The sequence below is a fragment of the Epinephelus lanceolatus genome, chromosome 8 (genome assembly GCF_041903045.1).
Source record: "Epinephelus lanceolatus isolate andai-2023 chromosome 8, ASM4190304v1, whole genome shotgun sequence".
Lineage (NCBI taxonomy): Eukaryota > Metazoa > Chordata > Actinopteri > Perciformes > Serranidae > Epinephelus > Epinephelus lanceolatus.
In genome coordinates this window covers 35,908,474-35,930,346 of record NC_135741.1, presented here as the reverse complement: position 1 = coordinate 35,930,346, position 21,873 = coordinate 35,908,474, and positions in this window count along the sequence as shown.

The following is a 21,873-nucleotide window of genomic DNA, read 5'->3' as shown; positions in this document are numbered from 1 at the left end:
GACCAAAACATCAATATGTGACAAGGTCGGAGTGAGAATGTGTTGACAAAAAACAAACTAAAAGTTCACATAAGTCATACTTTTCCAGGGTTGCCAACCAGGTTATATGTACTTCTTTTCAAAGTTCCATATATTGTGAGTTTATAGTATGAGCACTAGGGTTGGGTCGGTTCTTGGTAATACCAATTCGGTTTGGTACTCCATCTTGGGTTTTATTTTTTTTTTTGAGACCGACCGGACCACAAATGTCATTGTACAGCCTGTAGGCCCAAACATACTCGGGCGGAATGTACGCGGAGCGGACTCCGCGGAGGTCCGCCCGGACTAAAAGCGGACATCTGCAAGCCCTGTGCGCGCAAAGCTCAGATTGTATGACAGCATGGACTCCGCTCCGCGCACCAGTGTCGCACAAAAGACTGCTCGGCATGTATTTTTCACATCACAGGGATTTTTCACAGACATTTTTACAGGAAACTGCAATGCGGAAGTGCGCTCGACTATGGAAGCTCGAATGACTGCGGACATTCCTTGTGGAGTCCGCTCCGCTTATAGTACACGCGGGTCTGTGAGCACCGTCTCTTCACCAAGCGCACAGCGAGCAGGAGAGAGAAGGGGGTGGAGCGGGGACTGAGCTAGGGGGTGCAAGTGCGCATGCGCCGAGGCCTCTACTGTACCGTGGAGTTTGGTTAACAGTGACAGGGAGTCGATAATGGCGGACAATTTAGTCTTGAAGAAATCAAAGAATGCGCTAATATGGCAACACTTTGGCTTTGAGCCAGACGAAGGAGGCAACTCTTGTTTGTACTGATTGAGTAAGCTAAACCTGCAAATTTATTTGTAAGGAATAAAAGAAACAACGTGTTACTGTCACTCTGATGTCCTATGGTCGTTTTTTATTTTAAATGAGTCAAGTCCGCCCCTAAGTGGCGAAAATCCGGTATTACTGACTTGATGCGTTTTTTCACAAAAAACTTTTTTTTTGTTGTTGTTGTTTTGTTTTTTGCTCATACCGACCCAACCCTAATGAGCACTCCTACCTCAGAGATGGACTTGAAAGTTTTGTATGAAACATCCTCCACTTTCCGTAAACCAAGGAGATATTGTTAAATTGTCTCTGAATTATTGTATATATGTCATTGTATACACATACTGTAGTTCTGTAATGTCACTCAGTGTTGGGACATAAACTGTAACAATCTATCTCTCAGATGTTATAGCCTGGACACAAGTACTCGTACTCGTACTCGTCATTCTCCACTTACCCAGGTCCGGGTCGCGGGGGCAGCAGCCTCAGCAAAGAAGCCCAGACAGTGCTCTCTCCAGCCACTTCCATCAGCTCTCCGGAAAATCGAGCGCTTCGCTTTTTGGCTAAGCTCCCTCTTCACCACAACGGACCGGTTAAGCGCCTGCATCACTGCTGACGCTGCCCCAATCCTCCTGTCAATCTCCCACTCCATCCTACCCTCACTCGTGAACAAGATCCCGAGATACTTAAACTCCTCCACCTGAGGCAGGACCTTCCCCCCGACCTGGACTGGGCAATCCACCCTTTTCCGGCTGAGGACCATGGCCTCAGACTTGGAGGTGCTGATTCTCATCCCAGCAGCTTCACACTCGGCTGCAAACTGTCCCAGCAAGAGCTGGAGGTCACTGTTCGATGGGGCTAGGAGGACCACGTCATCCGCAAAAAGCAGGGACGAGATCCCCCCGTCACCGAACCTGACACCCTCCACCGCTCGGCTGCGCCTAGAAATTCTGTCCATAAAAGTTATGAACAGAACCGGTGACAAAGGGCAGCCCTGGCGGAGTCCAACCCTCACCGGGAACAGGTCCGACTTACTGCCGGCCACGCGACCCAGACTCATGCTCCTTCGGTACAGGGACTGGATGGCCCTTAGCAAGGGGCCACCAACCCCATACTCCCGGAGCACCCCCCACAGGATGCCACTGGGGACACGGTCGTAAGCCTTCTCCAAATCCACAAAACACATGTGGACTGGTTGGGCAAACTCCCATGCCCCCTCCAGCACCCTGGCGAGGGTAAAGAGCTGGTCCACGGTTCCGCGTCCGGGACGAAAACCACATTGCTCCTCCTCAATCTGAGGTTCAACTATCAACCGGACCCTCTTCTCCAGCACCCTGGAGTAGACCTTACCGGGTAGGCTGAGGAGTGTGATCCCCCTGTAGTTGGAACACACCCTCTGGTCCCCTTTCTTGAAAATGGGGACCACCACCCCGGTCTGCCACTCCAGAGGCACTACCTCCAATGTCCACGCAATGTTGCAGAGGCGTGTCAGCCAGGACAGCCCTACAACATCCAGAGCCTTAAGATATCCAGGACGAATCTCATCCACCCCCGGGGCTCCGCCGCCTCGGAGTTGTATCACTACCTCGGCAACTTCTGCCCCAGAAATTGGACGACTCGCCCCCGAGACCCCCGTCTCTGATTCCTCACTGGAATACGTGTTGGTGGGATTGAGGAGCTCCTCAAAGTATTCCTTCCACCGCCCGACAATGTCCCCAGTTGACGTCAGCAGCTCCCGCCCCCACTGTAAACAGTGTGAGCAAGTTGCCGCCTTCCCCCAAGTAATTTAAATAAATCAATATATGAATTAAACCAAGATATGCATGAATACAGCATGCAGAAATAAATGACTCTGCTTGTTGTCTGAGGAGCTGTATGAGCATCAAGTTTGACTTATTGCTGTCAAATCATCTCTTTTGCAAATCTGTTTGGTTTGGCCAGTCGGGCTGTGGTGTGTTTGCCCGTTTAGTGTAGTTTGTTTGGGCTGGTGTGAAAGCTGTCAATCAAACTCTGATGCAGATCAACACCTGGACCGAGACGTGAAAAGAAGGGTCTCAGTTCATGTCTAATCATGCGAAATGCACAATATAAGCAATGTCTATAATTATGTCAATCATTTAGTAACCATGGTGACGCAAATACGCTCCAGCAAAAGAATACAGGGCTTTGCGCTGATCAATCATACGGTCAGAAGCAATTAAAACTACAGTGTGTTGTGCTTGTGTCTGACTCTGTGTACTCGCTGTACAAGATGCCTCTTTCTCATCCTGTTTCTACCTGTTGGTCATCATTTATAACTTGTGGTTGATTTACAGTCTAATAATACTAATAATGCTTATAATCACTCATTTCTGGATGAGCTCTTTGTGACACCAGAGAAGATAAATTTCTCCCACGTGGGTCCATGTACACTGATGATGCAGGATGACAGTCACAAATCAATGAGTTACCTGTCAGTCTGTATAACTGGAGGTTGTGGAGAGAGCATATGCTCCCCTTTTGAATCCTGTACCAGGTCAGCCACAAAAATGATTCAGAAAAGTTATCTTTTAACAAGCTTGTCATCGTGGAATGTCTCTCCTCCCATGGTGTTGTCGAATTTGTCTCTGCTTTAATTGCCGTCTCCTGCAACTCCTAACAGCTTATAATACCTCTGGAGCTCTCTTACACATAAGCAGGAAGTCATTTCTTAAGTTAAAAAAGTTGATAACATGCTTTGACACTCAGTCCTAAAAGCGGGGTCATAAATGCAACGCTGAAAATGTTTGGTTAGTCAGGACTGATTTCCTGCTTTGAGATATTTGAAAAATAAAAGCTCAGATGTTGTTTTTTTGGCACTCATTTGTAAAACATTTACTTTGCTTTTTAAAGGTCAGACAAGTAGCTGTGAGGAAATGAATAGCCGTCCATCATGTTTTCAGTACAATACGAGCAAAAACACTTTTCTCGTGTGTGTGCATGCACGCTTGTCCCTGACAGAATTCTAAATGCAGCATCACCTTGAGAGTTGCTACTTGCGTCTCCATGGTAACGGAGTCATAGTATATTCACCTGGCTGCTCCTGCTCTTTTTCATACATTTATGGTTCATAGCAAGACACGGAGATAACAGAGTGGCAGAAAGTAAACGGGCAGGTGAGGAAGAATAGGATCAAAGAAGAGGAAGATGAAGAAAAAGCTCAGTCATTTTGACAGTTGTAAGCTCTACCTATTTCTGTCAGTGTTTGTATGTGTGCGTGATCTTGAATACCCATAAGCCTCCTCTCATAGATGTGAAATATCTTCTAATGTATCCTCATAATTTAAAGGTGCAAGAATTTAAAGGTGCAACAGCAAGAAACCTAATGATTACCACTTCAGAGGTAAAGTAGAGGGTGAATAAATGCAGCTGATTGAAGGTCAAACAGACCTTCAGTTTCCTCAAACAGATGTGTGTGTGTGTGTGTGTGTGTGTGTGTGTGTGTGTGTGTGGCTTGGGAATATATGCGTCTGCCTGTTTTTCTCCGTCATTCAGCTTCTCTGCCTGCTTACCTGTCAACACTAAAGACACTCACTGAATCACTACAGCTGCCTGTTCCAAAAAGGGCTGTGTTGGGGGGACAAGAAGCAGAAGTAAGGGAAAGAGTGACAAAAGAACGAAGTACTGTTGTCATAAACACTGATTTATCAATACTTAATCAAAACTGACTACTTGAAATGGTTTTGATACTCACTTTCATCAATACAAAGGTCGTCACTGCGCTTTCTCACTTTCCCTTATTGTTAATCTTTACTACAGTCATTCTGCTGCTCTCAGAGCCGAGCCTCACTTGAATGCTGAGTCCCTTTAACTGCCTTTGTTTGGCTACACTTTTGACAAATGAAAGAGACATAATGAGACACCAGCTCTGTTTTTTATGGTCTTTGGATATATTAAACTCTGGAAGCCCACCAGGTTTTTGGCTACCCTTTTGAACTAGTTCTAAGCTGCTTAGATTGTGCATACGAATATTAGTGTTTAAACTTTTGTCAGTATAGACATGCTACCCATTGTTAGCTTGGCTAGATTTTCCACTATTCAATCGTTAAGTTTATTTCACCGAAACCATGAACACCAAAGAATATATCATTCAGATTTACCATCATTGTAGAGTCAATGACTCCCTACCTCTTACACAGTCATAAAGTCTGATTTTGTGTCCATACCTTCTAGTGTTGTCACGGTACCAAATTTGGGACCCACGGTACGATACCAGTGAAAGTATCACGATTCTGAGTAGTATCACGATACCACGGCAAAAATTAGGCAGATGTGCCTTTTGTCATATATAAAAAGATAAATCACTTTTCTATAATACATCACTGATATTTCAATGAAATAAATTACTTATTGACTGTTATCTTGCGCCGCGGAGCACTATGGCCGCCGCATTTGACAGGAATACGTATTCCTGTCTGTGTCTGTGACCCCCGTTCAAGCCACAACCGGCAGGATTCGCCTTTCGTTTCTGCTGCTGGTTGAAATCTGTACTCGCACAGCGTGCTCCTGAATGATTTATTTTGCTCGCACAAAACCTATTTTTAGTCGCAAATGCGAGTAAAATGCCCGCACCGTCGAGCTCTGTGGAAAACAAATCACTGTAGCATATATAAACAAATCTAACTTCCAAGTAAAAAGAAGTAAATAATAACTTTCACTGCTCAAAGATACTCGGTAGCTCAGCTAATACCTGACATGTCACTGGAAAACAAACCACTGCAGCATCATATTGAGTGCCAGTTGGCCAGCGCGCAGCGTTATTGGACGCTGCATGGACACTCACCCTTTTGTGATTGGGCTTGAACTTATCCCACAGTAGTGGTACCATGAGGTACCATAGTACTACGGTACTCCAACATTATGGTATCATATGTACCGTGGTGTTTTAGTACTGCTGTCTACCGTTGGTATCAGTATACCGTGCAACACTAATACCTTCCTTTAGTCAGTATGGATCCACCAATCAAAAGAACCGGTTTTTCATAAAAAGTTGAATCCAAGTTGTACATAGGTTTGTGTCGGTACGCCTGGTGCCATAATCCTCGTGCTATAAAATGACCGTTTTAACTCTGTACAAAAGGAATACAAAGGAACAAAGGAATTAAAGGCCTGTCCCATGTTTAACAGGTTGAGATCAGTGATTGAAGAAATAAAAGCACAGGATATTAATTCAAGTTTAATTTAGCTTTCAATAAAGATTTTAAACTTTTTCCCGATGGCACTGAACACATGATATTTTTCAAGGTATTGTTTCGAAGTTAGAAAGTCCACTATCATGAAGAGACCAAACAGTGCAAGACAAACGGAGAGCCAAAGCTTAAGGTTCCTCATGGAAATAGTTATTGTTTATGTAAGCCAGGACTACAGAGAGGTACTACTATAGAAAGCTACAGGGCTCCACACTGCAACCATAGAGTCACAGTTTGCGACTATTTTGGGACAAACCTTCAAACTAAGCGTACCTGTGGTCCTTGGAAATATGCCCTTCATGTTATTTTAGTTACTTGCCATGTGTTCATGACATTGTCTTCTAATTGCTGGTCAGGTGGGGGGACTGAGAGATATGTGCATGTGTGTGTACATGTTTTTGGGAAGCTTTTTCCTTCAGTTCAGTGGTTCCCAACTGGTCCAGCCACGGGGTCCAGATTTCACCTTCGTCATTAGATGAAGGTCCACACAGTTTAATATATTCAGCTTTGTACTTGCATTTGGACATGCTGTCAAGCTAGTTTGCTGTCTCTGTCAAGTAGCTGTCCATAAATCACTCATTTCACAGTTTCAAAACAAAAGTGCTATGCCAACAAGTCACTGTACTTAAAGTCTTTTTACAAAGTTGACATGTTTGTGAGTCACTTATGGTCCATTCAGAATGTACCTGTGACCCACTTGTGGACTGCAACCCACCAGTTGGGAGCCACTGCTCCAGATGGAGGTTCACATGGTTAGAGCAGTTGCTTCAAAAACAGATCACACATCAGACTCAAGGAAGCATTTAAAAAAGCTCAGCATGTATTTAATAGCAGAGATTTGCTTTAGTTTGACTGCAAGGGAACCATCTGACCACCACAGCAAGCCGGTTCTGATTAGCATTAGAGTTGAACCTGATGATCATAGTGTAGCCCTCTAAAGTTAATAACTATGGAGTTGTTTTATCTGAGTTCTAATAACAAGTGTTACCTTGACTTGAGGTTAACTTGTCTTATGATTGTTGCCATATTGAGCTGGGGGGAGCGAATAGGCTGCTCTGAGGGTAGTACAGCAGCCACTTTGCTCAGAAATCCAAAACATGGCAAATTTATGCCGTATTGTCCCATTAGGCTGCCAGATGCAGTACTCACCTCTAAGCAGTCATTTGGTTGGGTTAGTCGTGTTTATCCAAGCTGGCTGTGTGACTCCATGGTAATGGTAATGTTGGTCTGTTCAGTCCAGACTGAATGATCTCCACAATGGTTTGATGGATTGCTATGAAGTTTTGTGCAGACTTTCATGTTCCTCAGAAGATGAATCCTACAGACTGATAATTCCCTTAACTTTCCCACCATGAGGTTGACAATTTTGTTTTTATGATATGTCTTGCTATTGAATGTATTACTCTTTAATTTGGTACAGATATCCACAGTGCCGAGAGAATGAATCCGAATTACTTTGGTGATCCCCTGAATTTTCTCCAGCACCACAGTCAGGTCCTGAAAGTTTTCACTTAGCTAGTGAAATATCTCAACAGCTACTGTATCATTGAAATTACAAAATTACATTATGACCAAAAAAAAATTGTCATTGTGAGCCTATTAGTATGCTATTGTTAGCATTTAGCTCACAGTGCTGTGGTGCCTTAATACAGCCTCATAGAGCCCCAGCATGGCTGTAAACGTTTAGGATGCATTTCATTATACTAACATGTCTCCTCATTTCCCTTAATTGCATCTCTTCCTCACACCTTAGCACCTCCCACCTTTGATGTGAGAGAGAGATGCGAGAAAAGAGACGTGAGGACAGAGGAGTCGAAGCTACCAAATGAGAAATCTTAGGTTTCATAGCATCAGTCTTAGGGTCTGTCACATATTGTGCCACATGTGGAGGTGCCACTTGTATACGTCATGCCACTTGAGAAGGGATGCACTTGTGTTTCTTTGCTCTATGCTCCTCCAGAAGCCTCCTCAGTCTTCATCTCTGGAATTGTGGGTAAGGGACTGGAGGATCCTCTGATGTGTGATGGGAATGATTTCTAGCTCACAGGAGGAGAGAGGATGCTGGGAAGCAAAAGTTGTCATAATGAAAGGCATTCATAGTCTTACTGGTGTTTCTTGCTTAGAACATGGGGAAGAAATTTGAATTTCAAATGGCAGATAATTCTGCATCTCATGAAGTAATCATCAAGTCATTGGTATTGATCAGCAACCCCATCACCCCTTTTGAATATATAGCGGAGATATGGATAGAAAAAGAACCAGACCAGCTCCTCTCTTAATTTTTTGACCAAGAAAAAAAATCACATCTTCGATAAGATGAATGCTGTGCAGGAAATACAAGAAAGCAGAAAACCAAGGACATTTTTTAAGTGGGAAAATGACAAACATGGGGCATGTGTACCCTTTAGAAGAAGAAACAATAAAATGTTAAAAAGGGATTGGGGTGGTTAGCGATGCCATTCACCATTACTCACTAGTTGACAGACTGGCTCTGGATCGGAGGAGCTTTCCCAGCTTTCCTTCGCCTCTCAGACTGAGTTCAGAGATTCACCCTTGGCAGCAGGCAAACTTATGATTTTACCCAGAATCCTTTGCACATCATTTCATGTGCCTGGCACCGTTTCAGGCAACATGTGATGATGTCAGAGGAGATATTGCTTCAAGTGATGCGTTCTTTAAATCTTTATCTCCCTCTGCGTTGCGCTCTGTGTTGGTGGCTTTCTCTCTCCCACTGTCTCCTTCACTGTGTCATCTCAGTATCAGTCTTTACTTGGCTTTCATGCTCTGCCATTTCTCTACTGCAGCTCTGTAAATCAGTATTTATATATTATATGGCTAAAAAGATGTGGACACATGAACATTACACCCATATGTGATTCCTAAACCATGACTGTTAATATGCAGCTACAACAGATCACAGTCTATGGGGAACGCTCCCAACTAGATTTTGAAACCTTGCTCCAGAATATTGCTCCCATTAACCTACGAGAGCCTTGTGGCACGCAGTCAGCACTCCAAATCATCCCAAAGGTATTGAATGGGGTTGTGTTCAGGGGTCCATGCAGGCCATTTCCCTTCTTTGATACCAAATTAGGAAAACCATTTTTAAATGGACCTGGCTTTGTAACAGAGGTAGGGATGTGAAGATTGATGATACAGAAAACTAATGAGAGAAATTCTGCTAGATTCACAAACAGCACAACCACAGCTGCAACCCAAATTCAGCATGAATTAAAAAAACAAAACAAACAAACAAAAAAAAAAAAGATCTTTTCAAGGAGCTGTGCCTCTAGTGCGTACATACATGTTTCTCATTATGGTACCTACACATCCCCACATTAAAACTAATGTCTGGACTACCGTCCCCAACACGGACTGACACCTACATGGCATTTGCAGTCTGGAAAATACACAGCGATGTCACAGAAAGTTGTTGTCAGAAGTAGGCAAGACAAGTCAAGTAATGCTAGCATTAGCTCAGCTAATGCTACTTCTCACTGGCCCCAACACCTTCCTGTTACTTAAGATGTGTAGTTCTGTTTACAAGGACATGTGCCTATACAGCATTAATAAAAATTCTAAAGCCAGAAGGCTGACACTAATCCAGAAACCGCTGTAAAAAACATCCAATCTGCAAAATTTGAACATGCACAACTCCTGCCTCCCTCCAAAGTCCCATCCCCCTCCTCCTGCAACTATACCTCCCTCCAAAGGCCTGCTACCCCCTCCTCCATTACGTCCTCATTATAGACATAGCCGTTGGCAAGGTAACGTTAGATACAAGGAAGAGGAGAGTGTAACATTAGACCAAGACAGTCAAACGCAACCCCGGAGTTTTAAAACTCAACTGGAGTCAGTGATGACTGATGAGTTTTAGAAGAAGGTTACAGTGCTAACGTTAGATAGTAGCGTTAACGTTACTAGTAAGTGGAAACACAAAAGGAAGATAACATTAAAGGGGAACTCATGTTTTTTTCAACCTGGGCCCTATTTTCCGATCTACTTTTGTCTAAATGAGTGATAGGATGTTCAATATTTGACATTTCTCCAGTACAAAGCTTGGGCTGACCTGCCTGCAGCCCGTGAGTGCGCGCAATATTAAATAATAGGGCACTCAGACAGCGTCAAACAACGTCAAAATACGTCCACTAAAAGTGCATTTTTTTCACACAGATAGGCTCGGATTGTTAGTATAATTATCCGACAACATAACGGAAAGGAGAAATGAATGTTTGTCTTTACTTGCAGCTGGATTCGGACATGTTCCTCTGCCTGCAATTTTAGAATATGTGCTACCGAAGTAACACTGCTCCCTCACTTTCCTCGTCCGCTCTTCAATTTCAATGAGCTCTGCCTCCGTGTACGTCCTTGTACTCTGTGTTCAAATAAATATGGGCGGTCATCACATTCAAATGGCTCATCCAGATCCAGTTGGTCAAAATTGGGTAAAAATTAGGAATGGGCAGCACAAGCAAAAACACTATTTGAAAATCATAGTAACTATACGACGATTTTTCGAATAATCGACCCCCCTCCCCCCTCCCCTCCCGGAGCCACGCACACAGAGATCCATTCATCATTACGGCTGGGCTCCACCGGCTGCAAACGTAAGCGTCACGTCAGCGTAGTGTTGCGGCGTATTCATTTGGGCTCCTCTGACTGCGTACAGAAGCGACACGTAGAGAAGCCAGCGGGGTTGTTTACCGTTTGCCGAGCCGAGAGGCTGCATGTAGGCTGCATGAAATGTTAAAGCATTTTCCACCTAAGTTATTACATATATTTGAGTTATCTACAAGTTTACTGTACTGTTTGTCATCTGCTTGCTTTCAAATGTCCGCCACGGACATTTACACAATGTCACGGATAAACATGGGTAAATGCATGAAAAAAAAGTCATCACATATCACCTCTGATAATGGTTTATTCATTTAATACCACATTGTGCTCGTTTAGCACACTATTTCATGTAGTTTTTATCTGTTGGAGGATCGCGTAGGGGAGCGCAGCGCGACAAAATTAGAAGAGCCGCATAAAATAGAGAGTTGTCGCGCGACAGACGGGGGTTGTCCGTTGTTGCCAGTGGAGCCGCTGTAATTGATTAACAGGGGGGCCTCGCTCTCAAATGACTGTGCATACTTGTTGTAGACTTGTGATACACAAGCTTTGCCTCACAGAGTTTGCACTGCACCTCATTTTCGTTTATTTTGTCGAAGTTGTTCCACACGGAACTTTCTAATGACTGTAGTTGTCGCTGCATGTTTGTCCTGTTTGTAGAAGAGCATCAAACTAGCTGGTAGCCCATCTCACACCGCTGTAGTAATCCTATACTGCCCTCGTGTGGTTAGGAGCTGAATTGCATGTCAAATAAAGGGGGGAAATAAGACGGCGAATAGTAATAGTCATATTAAAAAATCGTTTTTTTTTTTTTCAAAATAAAGCGACTATTCGAAAATTCGAAAATCGTGACCCATCCCTAGTAAAAATTCAGCCATGACTACTCCAAACAGAGTAACTCCTCGCATTTGTAGGTCACTCCAGCGGTAACTTCCTGCAACAACTCAAATCTCGCGAGACGTGAGATTTCACAGCCAGACTTTCACTCTCTAAGTGAGTGTTTTGACTTGCCTGAACTGAATTTTTACCCGATTTTGACCAACTGGATCTGGATGAGCCATTTGAATTTGATGACTGTCCGTATTTATTTGAATCACAGCTGAATGGAATTTTATTAAATCAGCTTTAGAATACAGTGTCTCACATAGTTTATGTATCAGCTTGTGGTTACTACTTGAACTTAGGGCTGGGTATCGTTTAACAATTTTTTGATAACAGTGCTGGTTCTGATAAGTTGAATTTGATAATGGTTCCTGGACTGTACTTTTTTTTTAATACTAATTTTATGAATCCATTTTAACAAAACGAAAATTTTCAATGTTAATCAACCTCTCTTCTCTTCCTCACCTTACTGCTGCTCAGAGCTGCAGTGAGAGCATTCTTTCCATCAGATGGCTTTCTAACCTCCATTGTCTGCTCAGAGCAGATACTGGACTTCCTCTCTGGGGGACAGCTAACAGAGAGTGTAGACAGCTACGACACTAAGGGTTTATTTCTGCTTCATACGGAGATGGATGGAGCCTTCTGTCCGTACTTTGCATTTTTGTGCACATTTTCTGAAAACTTTCGAATGTGGACGAAACGGAGCAGTACCACTGGAGATCATGGAGGTAGTGCATCATAGCTCAAGAACAGTACAACCATGGGAGACGATGAAGAAATGTAAATAATAGTGGAATGGAACAAGTTAGTAATATTGTAAAAAGGATTCTCTCTAACTGCACAGTCCACCGCTATGTAAAATACTGCCTCCATCCAAGAACCAAATTACGACCTCCCCCACCGTGGCCTTATTTGTTGTTGTGTAAAACTTTTGACTCTGCCCTCTAGTGCCATCCATTGGCTGTAACTGTGCCATCATAAAGGATGCATGGAAGTACAAGGGCAGTGGCGTTCGTAACGTTTGAAGTGGACAAATCTATTTTTGTACATAAAGGGAGAATAAATGTGCCTTCAGTCTGCTGGCTAACTTCACAAGCAACCAGCACCAACAAAGCTGACTGTAGAAGACTAGTATGAACTGAGTGACTGGTTTCCTCCAAAAATTCTGAATGGTTTGCAACCTCCTCTGTCAGAATTCTGAGTCCTTCAACCTTTACGTTATTGACATGGTAATTTTGGTTATAGTTGTTAATTAGTCATTAATCAGAGTTACAAATTCATAGTCTAGTGTATTTTATGGGCCCATATTAATTGACTATCATTTCCCATTTAAAAGGTGCCCCGAGGTGATATTATGTCAATTAAATCATATAATTCACTACAGTAATTATTTTGATAATTCATTAGTATTCCTTATTGCCATTAAAGTTTCGAGTTCCCAACACTATTGTCTAAAACATATTAACATGCCATATCATTAACATTTCCCCATATTTAGAGCAAAGGACCCCAGCTCAAACCTTAAAAAACAGACCAGGTAGCCAGATTTGTCCATATAACATTTTGGAAAAACGTGTCTCTTCCTTTTCTTTTAATAAGTTCATTCATTGGTTTTCAGAATCCATTTTCTCCCAGTGTGAGTCTGCCTGCTCTGCGTCTCTGGTTAATTTTGTCTCTTACTCTCAGTCTGGTTCTGCCTCTTATCCACAGCCTAACGCTGCTTTCACATCCTCCCTCTCCTGAGCCGCATCCATATCAGCTGTGTTAGAGGAATCGCTCCGTGTGGGTGTGTAAGCCAGGGTTTTTGTGTGTCTGTGTGTGTGTATGCAGAAATGTGTGGCCTGCCTGTATGCGTCTGGTATTTGTGTGCATGCAGTGTATGTGTCTGCTTTAACCTGTGTATGAGTGTATGTGTAAACGTACCCAGGGCAAAACTGTAGGCATGTGTTGATGCTCTGTATTATATGGTCCTAATCACATCCCCCCACTTCTTTCTTCCAATCTCTCTCTCTTTCTGTCTCTGCTTAGCTCTCCCTGCTCTGATTTGGTCTTCTGCGGGCCGTGGTGACCAGCAGAGCAGAGAAATTGCCTGTTATCTAGGGGGTCGATTCTTCATGGGGTCCTGTAAATTGCTTTGTATTGACACCCTGCCAGAATTGGGATCCTCATGTTAACCCCAAGATCTGCCCTCAGGTGAGGTGACGCCTCCCAACACCAACCAAACTCCTGCTGTCCTACTCTGTCTGAGGTATGCCTGGAATTAACGGCTGAAATAATAACAGGATGAGGGGTGACAAGTGGTTAGTGTGTGCTAGCGTCTGCTACTTCAGAGGGTGCCAGCAAGTTTCATCAGCATAAATTAGAATTCTTAAAACAGTTTTAAAGCCAGTTAGAGTGAAGTAGAGTGAAGGCAGCAGATAATTCAGATGGAAGTCCACAGTGCCTGACCCTTGACAGCTCCAGTACCTCTTCCTAATCTTGTGGGAGGCATTACATCAAAATCCATCATATTAGGGTGACAGCCTAGCAGGGCTCACACAGCCCACAGAGGATGTGATAGATGTGATTGTGAACCACCCACATGATGATGGAAAGGAGACATTTGTGGTTACTTTTGGAACTGCATGTCATTTCTGACAGGTCTTATATACTTGTGTTGGATAGTTTCTCTGTTGTTGCTTGTTTTGCAGCACCTTAAAGCTTTGCCAGTATTATTAAATTCTCCTTCATGGCCCTGCAGATGTGGCCCTCCCTCTTAAAATCATGCTGACACTGCACTTGTGGCTCTTATTTAGACCAGTCAGCTTAAAATGTAGATCTATCAAAGCAGTTACATACCCCCACATACAATCTTGTCTTTCATTGTTACTGTTACATTTCCACTATATGTGTTGATGTATGGTATGTGAGTAGTCTATTTTGGAAAGGTCATGCTTCATACCTTGCTTGCCGAACATGTATTATTATCATTTTTTTTTAATTTGAAATATGCTACTTATGATAGCGCACCAAAGGTAAACAGAATATTTTCAAAAAACCTTTCCTACAGAGAAACCTATAATATTCTTATTGTAGTCTGGCCAATACTGAATTATTTATTAATTCCTTTTCCCTTTATTGCAAGACAAAAGACAGAACATTAATAGGACAGCACTAGGAGAACAAAACAATGAATACAGTATAATTACAAACATTAAGTCGAAAAACAAGGGGATGTAAGCTGTTGGGTCTTGTGTGTTGGTTTGATGCTGGTGTGTGTGTGTGTGTGTGTGTGTGTGTGTGTGTGTGTGTGTGTGTCTGTGTGTGTGTATGTGTGTGTGTGAATGCATAGTTGTGTTCCATACTGTCAGACTGGAAAGAGGTATATAAAATAAAGGGGGGGGGGGGGGGGGGGCGAGTGAAGCATAAGTGGGAAGGGGGAGTAAATAACTATACACTAATGCTAATACATCTTTTGCTAATTATAATGAGAAGAATACTGCTACCACTGCTACTACTATTACTACTAGTACTTCTATCACTAATATTAATATTCATGCAAGGTTTATTACGTAAAATAAAATGCAGAAATTGAAAAAAACTATATTAACCAGGAATGGGCACTCATTTGGATGTCAGTATTCGCTCAACATATAGAGTACTTGCTGCCGCCACTCCCACACGTAAACATGACTTTTATTTGATTAATTTTTTACCATTTTAAAATGGGTAAAATATAATTTTATTGTAGAGCTGCGTGCAGTGTATTGCCTCCCTCAGTACATCCTTGCCCCACTGTACCTCTCATTCCCTCATCTCTGTTTATCACGAGACCTATGCGAGAGTCCACCTGCATGCACACACAGCCACAGGGCTAACTGTTAGCATCACCCAGTTAATGTTACCTAAATGTTATTAACGGGTTTAACGACAGAGTCCAGCAGTTTCAGTGTTGGTGTGAGTTTGTTTGGGCCGTTAAACAGCTCAGTGTTGGACGTTGCTGCTGTGTTAGCTCATGCTACTTGGTAGATGTTGCACTGTCTCCGGGGAGAGTGCCAGCAAAGATGGTCCTTCAGTGCTGTGTTTAACCTGCCAGCGACAGGTTTTACAGGCTTATTGAAGCCTGGTTGTTTAATAAATGAATTTAAAATTGCACTTGTTTTCCTTTGTCAGCCAATTTACATCCTTATTCCTATGTGAGATATTTTTTTAGCAAGTACTCAAATACTCAAAATAAAAGTTACTTAAAATGCCCATCCCTAATATTAACAGGAAAGATATATACAGTGGGAAAGAGAAATGGTATGGTAACCTAATGGAAAGGCTAAGTCTTTGTTAGGTTTTAGGAAATGTGAAATTGTGGCTGTGTTCATGTTTACTGGAAGCCTTGAATTTATTTAGTTACCAGGTTACTGAAAAGCAGTAGGAGAACAGACTAGGAGTGTTTATTGAACTCAGCAGGTAAGACATCAGGTCCTGGTGCTTTGTTATTAGCCATAAGATTGAGACCAGTGGAAAGTTTGTCCTGTGTTAATGGCAAATACAGTATCTTGGCTTGTTCTTCACTAAGTTGTGGAAAGTAAGTGCTTCTTGGTGTTTTACTTTTTAGAGAATAAAACTATTTTTCATATTAATACTGACTTCTGTTTACCACAGAAGAGTTGGTGATTACTTTGAAAAATAATTTCTTTAAACTTTATTCATTAACCCCAACTGTGAAATAGGGGTGAACAAAATAAATAAATATAATAATATATAAATAATATATATATTGTGTGTGTATACATGTGTGTGTGTGTATGTATGTATGTATGTATGTATGTATATATATGTATATATACATATATATATATATATATATATATATATATATATATATACACAGTACAGGCCAAAAGTTTGGACACACCTTATATATATATATATATATATATATATATATATATCGAATTGGGGCCCAAGAATCGTGATAGAATCGAATCGAGACAAAAGCATATCGGTCACAGGCATGGATGTAAACTCTGTAGCAGCAATTTGACTGGTTTGCAGAAGCACAAAGCCCCAAGACAGTATTTCTAGTTGATCTTTGATTGCATTGCTGGTGAGGAAGAAGTCAGTGTGTGAATATGTGTGATGTACAGGTGAGAGGATTGAGTATTCTCTTATTCACATGACCAAAATCACTAATGAACTGTTTTACTATTTTGCCGGGCATGCTTATTGCTTGAAATGTTGGTTTGGTCCACTGAAGGCTCAATAAGTGTGTTGAAGTTGCCTCCTATCATTTCTTGGCAATTGGAAAAGTTTGCGTAGGAAAATGGTGATAAAACACCCTTCAGGATCTGTGATAGTGGTGTTATGGACAAATGAGACACATCGTTGTTTTGTGTTGTAGGGAGACGAAAATGATTCAGTTGTTGTGCTTTTATTTGATCAGTCTGATTCTGATAGGTGTTTTTTTTTAATCATAATCATGTATCTGTTTGGGGTAACTTATTTTAGTGATGACACACTGCAAGGGTAATTATGAGGTGCTGGATATCAATGCTGATATATATGTGTGTGTGCATAATGTTTTCCTGTGAGCTCTTTCCTTTGTCATTGAATAAGTTCTTTGAATGCTCAAATTTCGATCTGATTGGCAGTGGTTGCTTCCTGTTGTTCTTTACTCACAGACAGTGTGCATGGTGGAATGTGATGTTGCTAACTGTCTCTGTGGGTAGTTTGAGCTGTGTGGTCATGAATTCCTGTATTGATTTTTCAGGGTCACCTGGGGTTTGTTTGGGAATGTTGGTAGAAACTGAAATATCTCTCATGCTGTGAGCTTGTAAGTCCTGAAAAGTCTCTTTTTTGGCTTTGCTTTTGGTGATGACAGAAGTGAGCAGGGTGGTAGGAATGATTATGGAGTGATTTGTTTCCCTAGTGAGCGTCTTCTGGGTCCTGACTGAATACCAGGCTTTTGCAGAGTGTCTCAAATTCCCAGCACAGTCCTTTAATGAGTGCCATTCTGTCATCAAGTCCGCTGCATTTATTTTCAGTAGAAATTAACTTATTAGTCTTTTGTCCATGATGCAAAGCCTGTTGAAGCACTCCTCTGTATATTGTTCTACGTACTTGAGTAATGCATCAGACTGTAATTTTGAAATGAAGAAAAAACAAAAAGACTTAATGTGCAAAGAGAGATGTGCATCAGCAGCCTAACACCGGCTGCTATCTGTATTACTCCTTCACAGCGCCATTCTCTTGTCCAAATATGGTCACTCCTGGCTCTAAAAAACCAAGATGGTGACGGCCGAAATGCTATACTCGAGGCTTCAAACCAGGAGTCCACAAACACTTGGGTGATATCATGGTAGCTACGTCTATAATTTTTACAGTCTATGATTTTGACAGTTGTACAGCTGAAAAATCAACTTGTCAGAGCTCTCTGGTGGGCATGTAATAATGTCGGTGTTTGTGATTTACTTCAGACATAGACATCTCTGCACTGCAATTTCCTTCTCTGTGTGTGAAGCCAAACTTACTTAGTGTTACAGATTTTAAGTTCATCTGGTTCTATGTTCTTGTGCATAACAATTTGTATTTTGAGTACTTGACTAACCAAATCCAAGTCCATAATACTATGAGCATATGTTTGTGCATCTTGGGGAAGATGAAAAGAACCTGGCGCTTGTCATGAGTTGAGCTAGAGCCCGTCACAGGGCTTTTCTTAAGTTTCTAGAGTTTCTAGAGTGTGTTATCTATCACCACCCATTCTTGCAGGGTGGGTGTCAGTTCCCACCCACACCCACAAACATTCTGAACATACATGCCTGCTAAGGGTGGGCGATACATTATATGCAATGTATTGCAGTTTGTAAAAATGACTATCTTGAACATCAAGTATAAAGTGTTGTGATTTTTTTTAAGCCACCTACAAGAGAGACTCGCGCTCTCCTGTGGCTCTTCCCTCTCACAAACACACACACTCAAAGGCACAAATGTCAACTTGGACCCAACTTGGACCCAAGGATGAGCTGATTCAGTTTTGGTGGTCAAAGGCCAAAGTCACTGAAACTTTGCAACTGTCTTATTTTCGTTAATGTGATATCTCAAGAACACCTTTGGGGATTTTCTTCAAATCTGGCACAAACATCCAGCTTGGGTCAAGGATGAACTATTCAGAATTTGGTGGTCTAAGGTCAATCTAAGGTCATTCTTCTGGTATCTCAAGAACACCTTTTGGGAATTTCTTCAGATTCTGCACAAATGTCCACTTGGACTTAACGACGGACTTATTAGTATTTGGTGGTCAAAGGTCAATATCGCTGTGACATTTTCTGTCTCATTCTCATTAATCTCTCAAGACAGATTCTGCAATTTACGTTGTAGAATCTTTCGGCAGCCCTGTGTGAAAAACAACTACGGGGGGGGGGCTTTGAGGTTGAACGATGCTGCGCTTTAGCCAATCACAATGGAGGGGGCGGGCCCAAGACGTGCAGGTGTCCCCAGGAAATGTGTACCCACAGAAACAGCAAGCACCGTGTCCATGGCGACCGCTCCACCCAAAACGCTGTCTCGTCAACGTGAAAAACATGGACAACAGCACAACTTACAAGCATTGTGCAGCCACCAGCACACCTTCCACTCCTCACGACAGGGACAAAAGGGCATTAGCGGCAACGTTTTTATACTCCGAACCAGAGTTTTTATACACCGCCGGAAGTGAAGGGGGTGAGCGATCCCCAAGGCCCCTGCACTTCTGTTAGTCGAAAAACTACCGGGACATTTTATTTTATTTTATTTTTTCATTTTTTTATTTTTTTTACCGATGGATTTCCAGATGGCATTCTCATGAACAGAATAATGTGATATCTCAAGAATGCCTTGAGGGATTTTTTGGCCGTAACTCAGGAATTACTTTACTGATTGTGACAAAATTTCACACCAATGTCTAATAGGATGAAATAATGAAGTGATGGCATTTTATATTGAAAAGGTCAACTTCACTGTGATGTCGTAATGTTATGGAAAAACACTTCTCTGGCCATTACTCAACATCATAATTCAGGAACAGAGGGGGAGTCATTTGGTTAGATGCTGAATTGGTGACACTAATCTTAGGTACCCACCTTGAAACTGTGCTGGTAGATCTACTGTGCTTGGTGTGGGGGTGGGGGGCGTCATCCATGTTTATGACACTTGAGGGATTGTCAGAGGCATAAAACCGCAAGGCAGTAATATTTTTTTTTTTTTATTATTGTGATGTCATATTGCTGTTAAACAGTCAACTTTTTTATGCCATGCCATCTGGTGGCCAAACATTGCATCATAGGGACACTGTGTCTAAATGACCTTAAAATTATTTTGGCATTTTCTTGACATATACGTTGCACCAATCTAATATAATGTGTCTGTAAAATAACTGAAGCTAATATTGGCTGATGTATCAGCCCAGCCTACTGTATGGGTTCGGTTCTAGTTCAGTGCCATTAATTGTATTCCACTCTATGGCATTATATTACCGAAAACTCTTCACTAACATTGCAAAATTGTGATTATAATTTGCTTATCATTCATCTGCACAGGCACATTTTGTAAAACAGAAATGAAGCAATCATGTTATTGTGATAGTAAACCACTGAAAGTCAATTTAAAATAATATTAAATTATCCCTCCACCCGTCAGTGATGAGCCTCAGGTCAGGGATTTTGTTTTCTGAAATTAATACATATTCAAAGCAAAACTCTTAAGTAGCCCCTTTTTGAATTTCATTTCATCAAGGTATAACCACTGAGCTTTCCTGTTCTGTGTGCACAACATTAAGAGGATGTCATGTGGGAGGTAGAGTGGGTCCACTAAGGCTCTCAGCATCACTCCACCACTGGCCTTCTCCCCAATAAACACTGGGACAGCATCCAAACCTCCCACTGCACTTTGTCTCTGACTGTTAGTCAGCTATAGAGCATTGTCTGTCTGTGTGTGTGGTTTGGTGTTGTACTCCGCAGTGAAGTGTGTGTGCATTTAAGAGTGTGTGTGTGTGTGTATGAGAGAGGTGGATTTAGAAGGAGGTGAGAGGTAGAAAGTGTGTAATGTGTTGTGATAGGAAACCCACTGGGAATGGCATGAGGAGCTCTGCATATCTCATAACTCACACACATAAACACACACACACCAGCTGGCCTATTCCTCCCAGTTTTTGTATGTCTGCCTATGTGTCTGTCTGTCTCCTGTGAAGTGCTGCGAGTCCAGGTGGTGCAACCTAATCCAAAGGACACCCTGGAGAGGCGCCCACTATCTTCTGTCCTTCCTTCCCCTGAGAGAAAGAGGGGATCATTGAATGTGCGCATGCATTCTCTTGTTTCTAACAACAGGAAAAAGAGAAACAGGAGTTTATAGGTTTAGAATCAGGATTAAGTTTAGAAGAGTGTAAAGATAAGAATCGAAATGGGTAAATATGCAACCCAATTTGAGTGTGTGATGTGATAGATAAGTGTGGTATTTATGAGGAGAAAGAGAAAAATCACAGCCATATGCAGATAAAAGGGAGGTCAAGGAAAAAGAAGTAGGTTTCTCTTTGATGTGAGCTGTTTGTCTCCTTTCTTTTCTCCTTGCCACTCTCCTCTGCTTCCTGTCTGGATATTACCATACCAAAAAAGGCACAGACTGCAGGGTGGTTGGCAGCTCAGGTTGGCAGGGAACGCAAGTGTGTAAGCGCAAGTTACTGCTTTTGTGTGTGTGTGTGTGTGTGTGTGTGTGTGTGCGCGCGCGCACGTGTTTTAAGAGAAAATAAATGGAGATCAACCTCTGGTCACACATTTTATACTTCTAAACTATTTTCAAATGCAATTTCGTCTCACATTAAGCCTGAAGTATTCTATTTCTTAAAGTGTAATTTTTGCCTGTCATGGTACAAAAGAAATCCACTTTTGTTTACATCGAAGACAATATAAAAAAACTGAAATGCCATGTTATTCTTCCCAGTTCAGTCTAGATTACCAGATGGGTGACAAATAAAAGGAAAAACCAATATAAAGTGTCTTAGTACACTGTTGGGCCACCTTGTGCCGCTAGATCAGCTTTAATGTGCCTTGGTATTGATTCTTCAAGTCTCCGGAACTCTACTGATTTCTACGATTTCCCGAATTTGGTGTTTTGAACGTGTTGAAGAGTGCTATCTTCCAGCGTTGGTCCAAAATATCCCTTTGTTCAACTGGGTTGAGATCTGGTGAGATATGGCTACAAAGGCCAAATTATACCACAGTTAGTTCCAATCAAGCAATATGACAAACAGGAGGCATTGCATGGGTGCTGATATACAGTATAACAGCACTTGGACTTTTAACCATGCATGTATCGCTCTGCTTTACAGGTGTTCTGAGCTGTTAATTATGTTGATCATTCATT